Source organism: Amblyomma americanum, chromosome 6 (genome assembly GCF_052857255.1).
Source record: "Amblyomma americanum isolate KBUSLIRL-KWMA chromosome 6, ASM5285725v1, whole genome shotgun sequence".
Taxonomy (NCBI): domain Eukaryota; kingdom Metazoa; phylum Arthropoda; class Arachnida; order Ixodida; family Ixodidae; genus Amblyomma; species Amblyomma americanum.
Window position 1 is genome coordinate 61,995,731 of NC_135502.1, and position 8,347 is coordinate 62,004,077.

Sequence of the window (8,347 nt, forward strand, 5' to 3'; positions counted from 1 at the left end):
GCGCATCGCTTAACCACTGCACCTATGCGCCAGCGGAGGTATGACGGCTCTCAGCTATTTATTATTGTAATGTAGAGAATGACCTTCTGCATATATGAGAATTAATTACGATATCGCGTCATACCCATAGGGCGAAGCTTTAGTGTCCCCTCCATTTTTTTTAAGTCATTGGATATGAAACTGTGAGATAAGAATTTCAATATCCCCTCAGAAAGCTGCCGGATTGTATGCTTACAACCATAAATCTTTTTTCGCTGGCTTGGAAAAGAATCAATCAGAATTCGAAACCCAAAACGTGCGAATGTCCCTGAGTGAAAAATGGCCTCGCTCTGATGTGTTGTCTTCAACGGGGCTGTGCATTCGCGCACGCAATCACACCAGAAGAGAAAGCGCAGATGTTTGCCATCAATTGTAAGCTCAAATTCAGACTGCAAAAAACCTTCTATGATAAAGACATAACGCTCTAGGAGGTTTTCTTGATATCTAGGGAGCAAGACTCCTTTCAACTACGCAGAGCTGCTTAAATAATCTGACTCTTTAGGTCATTAGTGAAAACTTAACCGATTTTGTACGCCCACTAAGAGTACTGCTTCGAATATATAGGCACAAAATCTCCCCATACACACACATGCGCGCGCACCACGGGGCGGATATGAACTGCCATCTCGGACAAGGTTTGTGCTAGGTTGGCTTTGTAGCAGAGAGTGTAGGAAGCGTCAGTGCAAGCAATCGCCACCTACGCGTGAGATGTGTTGCTGATGACGGCTCTGGCACAATCATTCAGGTAAGCCGCAGCCTATTTTCTCCAATAGGTCTTTCTTCGTGATATTCTTTTCAAGCAGAACGAACGCGCGCATCGTGGTGCCAATAGGGTCATTCGAGGAACGTGGTTACCGCAGTTTTCGAGGATGGTTCAATGCATGCTGAAGTTGCGCTCTGCTCCGACCTCGAGGGGCGAATTTACAGGCACCTCTCCTTAAGTCCAAACGCTGCATCCGTCCCGCCATCCTTTATTAATCTGACGCACTTATCGGGGGATGAGGAAAAGGGGCCTGAAAAGGAAGGAACCATGTAATGGCGATTAAACTACACGTTCAGCATAGCCCGATTTAAAAGGTTACGATGTTCATTCATGCTGAAATGGACGAATAAATTTTTCCTGGCGTGACTGTCACTTAGCTCGCAACAAACACAACGGTGCAAGATAGATTAATGTTTCCGCTAGCTAAGCTCATTTATTCGTGGCTGTTTTCTTGTGAAAATAAACCATGTTATGCAGGTTAATTCCAACAGGTTACAGTGGTTGTTATCACATTTAGATGTCGTTAGACTGAACACAACCGCCACTGGGCATAACAGGTCTGCATTGTCTCATGTGGAGAGCGCGAATGGAGTGCGCTGAAAAGGTGGCAGTGGCGAAGTTCTTGGTTTCGCGCGCTTGAAGAGAGAGTTCTTGATTTGTGGAGCGTAGGGTACACTGCGTGCATCGTTTCAATATAGGAGACAAAGTAAAAACCGGACAAATGAAGGGGACCGCAGCAAATGGTATCTTTAGAAAACGATAATATCGAATCGTAGAAATCTACCGGCTCGATCTGTTTGCAATAACACTGTTCACGAACCCATCCCAGGCTGTGATTGTTTAGGCGTACTTGTACTATCGTACCTTAAATGGAAGTGTCAGATCAATTGCATTATTAATAACGTAAACCGCACTCTGGGTTATCTGCGCCACAACTTTTCAGTGCGCCCAGTGAGGTCAAATCAACAACGTGCAAGATATTAGGCAGCCTTAAATTAGTATATGCGCCGTCAATCTGTGACCGTGGGCTTTAAAAACTTTATGTCTCGTTAAGAATAACTCGTCCCCCTTCATATTCATCAACTATAATCGCTCAAGCAGCGTCACAGCTATGAAAAAAGAACTAACACTTCAACTTCTTTTACAACCGGGAAACCTATCTGGACTCTAAATATGTCATAAAATTCATCATCATCCTATAATTTCTCGATCAAGTTTACTCGTTTGTTTTATATCTCAGCGCACATCCATCACGTTGACACAGATTATATTGTCACTGTGCCAGCAACTCTTTATTTTAATGATGCGTTACCACTACAAGAATCTGTGCAGGTTTAAATGGCGACCGCATGCTCTACGCGTGACACGATGTGCACCTTGTGACATCATCACAACCTGCCCACCGTGGCGGGTGGAAAAATGCCCAACTCATTGTGAGCAAACTGCCCACCGTGGCAGGTGACAGTTGAATTAATGATTGGCCCCGAGACGCTAGTCCAGAAGAGCAACCTACGTCTCACAAATCCCACCGGTGGCTGTGCTCATAACAGCCACTTGCCCGGGTGGATGCGCATGCTTTTGTACTCTTTGCCTGCAGGCCTCTCTTTTTGCTTCGCTTGCGCACGTGTGTGTGTGTGTGTGTGTGTGTGTGTGTGTGTGTGTGTGTGTGTGTGTGTGTGTGTGTGTGTGTGTGTGTGTGTGTGTGTGTGTGTGTGTGTGTGTGTGTGTGTGTGTGTGTGTGTGTGTGTGTGTGTGTGTGTGTGTGTGTGTGTTCAGAAAGAAAGAGAGACAAAGAAACAAAGAGCGGGAGCGGTGGGAATGAAAAACAAAGCCTCAAAAGAAGCGTAGCATGCTAGGAGGAACGAAATAAAGCAGAAATAGTAATAAAAGGACAAAATAAGACATAATGAAAAGTTTATAGGCGAAAGGCGTACGAAGGCACCACAGAAAGCACAGGCGGCGCCCCTTGTATTTTTATTCCAGAACGCTCAGTCGGGGACGTTGCAAACTAGCTCGATGCTTTGCTTTACAGCCCGGTTAGGGCGGGAAGGAAGCGAGGGTTCTTCGGCCTCCCCGCAAAGTATCTGCAGCGTTCGCAGTTTGTGCTTTATTGCTGGGGCCATCAAACTTTCAATGACATCTGCTACATGCTTAGGGCAGAGCCTATCCCGCAGCTCTATGGTATCTTTTATTGAAACACGCAGCTTTACAGTTTTCGTTCCTTTCAATCTTTTCATTGTGGTCTTACAGCCCAATTCATTTTTAGTTTGTTTCTACACGCAGCTATAATTTACGGTCTGCATCAGTGGCGCGCAGTAAAAAAAGGATACACTTGGGTTTGAGCTGCAGCGGTTTATTGATTGTGGTCATGGAGGACAATCCTCGCGTGTAGAAAAAAAATGTTAGATGAAAAATATTTAAAACACAGCGAGTAACCAGTTGTAATACATCCCAACTAAATGAAATCTAAAGATTTCCTGCAGCTTGTATGCAAATTACAGCGGGAGGAGGAAAGGCAGGGAGGATAGCTGGAAGAATAACCGGAGATATAAAGGCCTCATGCGGGGAATTCATATGTATGTGTGAGGGGCCGTCGTAAATAGCATAATGTTTTTTATATTTTATTCCTTGCCGCAGAGAATGAACATTTGCGGTCCCGATTCATTTTAATGATTCGGAGTAGCTGCGGCTTCCGCTTTTAGGCTTTGCTGTGCGGTGGGGTTTATTGAGACTATATCGGGCACTGGTGCCCACAGGAAAAGAAGGACCGAGGAGATTGTCGTTTTCAAGAACTTCTTTTTACTGTAGCTCTAGAAATAACAGCATTCGCTCCCATATGTGGCTGCAGGATTGAAAGTTTGCGGGAACTGTGGTTCAGCAAGTCTATGCAGCATAGTTGACGACCTGGTAATAGATGCTCTGCTGGAACAAACAAAACGAATACCTCCACTGTTGTGATGCTGTCTCTTTTGTTGACAAAAGAATAGGTAATTCAAAATAAATGTGACAACCGGCTTTTAACGCAAAAAGAAGTCTTCGAACTATGATCAGTAATGCCAGCGCTGTCGTTAAAGCGGCAAAACTGGCGGAAACGTCTCGATGAGTGTGCAACAGTGTCGACGCCCCTTTGAATATTGCGTCATCTCCTTCTTTGTCAGGAGCAGAGCAATTCATTCATGCATTTATTCTCTATGTCACTGCTACGGCATGGTGAGCTGAGGGATGAAGGGGATATTCAGAGTCCGGAATGCGGCTTCAAGTGATCACTGTTTTTCGCTGTATTTAAAGCCCGCATGAAATCTCAGGAAGTGCCATGCTCAGGATTATTGCACGTATATTCTGCAATATATAGACATTGTACAGTGGCCGAATATTTTACTGCACATGACACCTTGAATGTAGGTGACTGCAGCATGTTGTTTAAAACGGCCACATGCATCTCACACTAAACTTACTGTGGACCACGTGGGGACTCCAGAGCAGGCATTGCGTTGAATGAGTAAGCCAGTATTCGTTCCAGTACCTTGTTGAAGGAAAATAGAGTTTTTTTTTGTATCTTGAAAGCAGCATACACTATCTCATTATTGTCAGGATTGGCTTAAGTCCTTCACAAAAGGAGGAGAGACTGATAATTTCCAATAAGTTACTAACAAACGTTTTAGATATTAATCACAAACACTTATTCAGGACATCACAGACAGAGTAGAATTGAAACTCAGCCAGAACACGTGAGAACGCTCACCAGTATGACGAATTTCTGACAGTTTATTATAGGCGCCACAGGCAGGAAGAAGCTAGGTAGGAGATCTGTCTACACCGTGAAATCAATAAAAATTTAGGTTATGAACTAAATTAGTTGGAGATAAGATTTGTTTCTAGAATAGTAACTCAGTGTTACTTAATTCAGGCGAGCATGAAGCTCTCATCTTATCGTGTCTGTCTTCGTGCTTCTCTTAAATAAGTAGTGCCGAATTGCTATTCTGGAAACTCTGCATCACCAACTTTCCCCGCAACGTCTTCTATGAAATAAGAATTGTCTGTAGTGATCCAGCTGTTATTCCTATTACTGGACAGCATCTTTTCTGGACACCTGAAGACAAACTGTGGTTTTCTTGAATTCAGACTCCCCTAAAATCTAAGCACAATATTAAGCCCCTTGAAATGGCTTCAGATGACGGGACAGCCTATAACTTCCTGATAAAAGCAACCATTTTTTATGTTGCTATGAATAAAGCACTCAAAGAGAACATCGCGCAGGAGTTTGAAGGTGGCACAAAACATCCGAGTCGCAGGAAGGCACTGAAAGGCTGCCTACAGTGAAGTGAAGTTTAAAAACATAAAAGAAACTCCTGGATGAAGTCTTTGGGAAATTTAATGAGAAGCGGTGCTAAACTGACGGCCTCAATGAATCTGAGTAACGACGTGCTGTGTTTTTCAGAGAGCGTAGGGTACAATAGGTCTAACCACGGCATGAGCAAGTCGGTTTCAAATGACAGCTCGGGTGATTACAATGTGTATTTATTAAAAGTTTTCCACGCGCTTTGAGACGTCAACAAGTCTGGATTTAACAGTATGTGCTTTCGCGTAAAACAAACTGAAGAAGGAGCAACAAAGGGGTATGTTGTTGATGTTGCCTCTGAAGCAGTGGCACATACCCACGGTTGGGGGCTGTTCAGAGTTCGGTATAGTGCTAGTTCTTCTATGTCTACTTCGCGCAAGTACATACAGTTCCCTCCAAAAGTATACAGCCCAAAGGGTTCGCTTCTAATCTGTTTAGTGGGGCTCCCTAGAACATCTAGCAATCCAGAGCTTGGGAGGATTGAGGACTCGAAGCCATTTATCGTTATAGAGATTACGGTCACTGAGTATGCATAACCAGGCACTCTGAAGGCCTCGCAAATAAACCCCTTGGGCTGTATAATTTTGACGGGGTGTGTAAATTTAAGATTGAACCAAATTGCGAGAACCTAAACGCTATTTGAATTCAGTTTTGAGTTTCTAACAAAAATTTTGTCTAACGATAGCAGCGAAAAGCTTGGCCAGATTTGTTTTATGTGGCCTCCTGAAAAATTCAGCGTGGTATATAACCTTCGTAAGTGCGGTAATGGCAGAGTGACGAATACAACGAACGTTGGTAACTCTTTTTCCTACCTAAGCAGCCGCAGGGGCTCAGTGGTTATGGCACTCGGCTGCTGACCCAAACGACGCTGGTTCGATACCGGCCGCAGCGGTCACGATTCGAAAGAGGCGAAATGGTAGTGAACCGTGTACTGTGCGATGTCATTACACGTTAAAGAACCCAAGGAGGTAGAAATTTCCGAAGCCTTTCACTACGGCGTCCTTCATAGGCTGACTCGCTTTGGGACGTTAAACCGCCATGAACCAAACCAAACCAAACCAATCTCCTTCCTACCTTCTTCAGCGCCCATCAGGGAGGCGATGACTTCTCTAACTTTGATTGTAAACATGCCTTCATTTTAATATCAGCTCTGCAAGAGCTAGTGTACGCCCTCGGCGAGAGCAACATAGCCCGCGGTCAACACACTAAAGCTTGTTTGTTTTATTCTGATGATTTCTCAGACACGAAGCTAACACAGCAACCAATTTCTATCAAGGTCCACTCTGCGCAGCTCGACTGCGTTTTATTTTTACGCAATTGCATTTCCAACAATGGCAAAAACGCCAATGCCATAAAAGCTATCCGCAAATCTGTGCAGAACATCGCCACACTAATCAAGCGCATCTCCAACTGCCACAGGGACATGAGAGAGGCGGACACGCGCCGCCTCATTCAGGACTTCTGCCTATGCAACATTACCTGTTCCCTCCCCTACCATTACCTCTCGATCTCAGAGACCGAGCAGGTGGACAGGCTAATCCTAACGGCCTACAAAAAGGCCCTTCTCCTAACCAGAACCACAGCTACTGCCAGGCTCCTTCAGCTGGGGATACATAATACGCGTACCTTACAATAGCCCGACTCTCTCAGACAATAAGCAGGCAGCAACTCTTATATCGACTACAAATTCACCTCCCTGGTCAAAGCAGTGCCCCGTATTCCCTTTCCGAAACCATCAGCGCAAATATTTACACCTTGCCCCTCCCGAAAAACACTCACCCGGAGTACAATCACTAGAGACGCATCGCCAAAGCTAAGGCCCCCCCCCCCACATCCACACGTGGACACCGCTCAAGATCCCCAACGGTCCGCATTCGCTATTGCAATGATGGACAATGCTTATAAATTAGTTTCCTGTGCCACCATGCAGAACTCGACTCAGTTCATCGAAGCGGTAGAGGCGGCAATAGCTCTTGCGGTTACCCACCCCTCCTCAGAATACATTTTCTCCGATTCAAAGACAGCCACCTGCAATTCTGCAAAGCGAAAAAGTCACACCCCGGCCGCTAAGATCATCCAATCTGCTCCACCTCCCAATCGCCACATCACCCTCCTTTGGGTTCCAGCACACTGTGGACACCCGGGCAACACGGCCGCCCACGAGCAAGACTGAGCTCTCGTCATCCGGGCAGTGGACGGCCTTCCCTCGTTCTGAAGTGCGAGGGACCGCCTCCTCACCTATCATGATATCAATATGCATTATAGAAACTCCCGCCAAAAATACCCTCTCCTCATTCTTCCCTGACAAAAACAGAGCAGTTGGTATGGCGTCGATTACAAACCACCACCATGCCACTGCCTTTCCTCATCTCCCTCATACATAGAGGGGAGGAATCTCCAGCCTGTCACTTATACCCAAGAACAACAGCATATTTTAAACACACCTATAAAATTTGTTCGAATAAACCGAAACCTCCCGTACAAGGGATGGAATCACAGGAGCGGTGGGAGGCTGCTCTGCGCAGCTCACAGGCGGAGCAACAGCTTCGCATTGTGGACTGGGCCTTGAAAGTTACCGTGGCCAAGCAGTTCCCGGTAATCTAAAACGGCCCGAGGGCCCGTCGCTGTTCTGCTTATCCCCTCCCCCCTTCACCCGCCCTCATCTGATCCAAAGAAATGTACAGCTTCGTTCACAATTGCAGTTTCCCGCCTGTTATTCAAACATTGCTTTGCGTGTTCATGTGCAAATATGAGCTTTGCAATTCCTAGCTGAAGACACGTGCCGAATAAACAAGCGTTCATCCACGGTGCACGTGTGGAAACACGCTTAAAGTTGTCAGTTGCCAATGGGGTTCCCTTGCTATGCACCCCTCCGCCGAGCGCTTGCCTCCATGGGATATCTTCGCCGAAAGCACTTAACACGCGCGCAGAGGGAACACATTACAAAATATAGCGATTTCTGATATCCCTACGCATATATAAGCGTAAGAAGTGAAGTTCTTGAAATTCGTCCACAAGTATGGAACCACGCTGTCTGAGCTTGTCTGTGGAGTGCGCGACTTATCAGCTGTGCAGAGTTTTGAAAAGATCTCCGGGTGCACTGTCATAACACTTCATATAGTGGGCAAGAGGAGGCATAGATTCTGCGTTTGATGCCGACCTAAGTGACACGTGTGGCTGTACCCGTGATGAGGCTTAGGGCCATG

At 45.8% G+C, this 8,347-nt stretch overlaps 1 pseudogene; it reads left to right on the plus strand.

Annotated features, from left to right (window-relative positions):
* Positions 1-7,745, plus strand: part of LOC144095306 (uncharacterized) — a 171,616-nt pseudogene extending 163,871 nt beyond the window's left edge.
* The last annotated feature ends 602 nt before the right edge of the window (positions 7,746-8,347 follow it).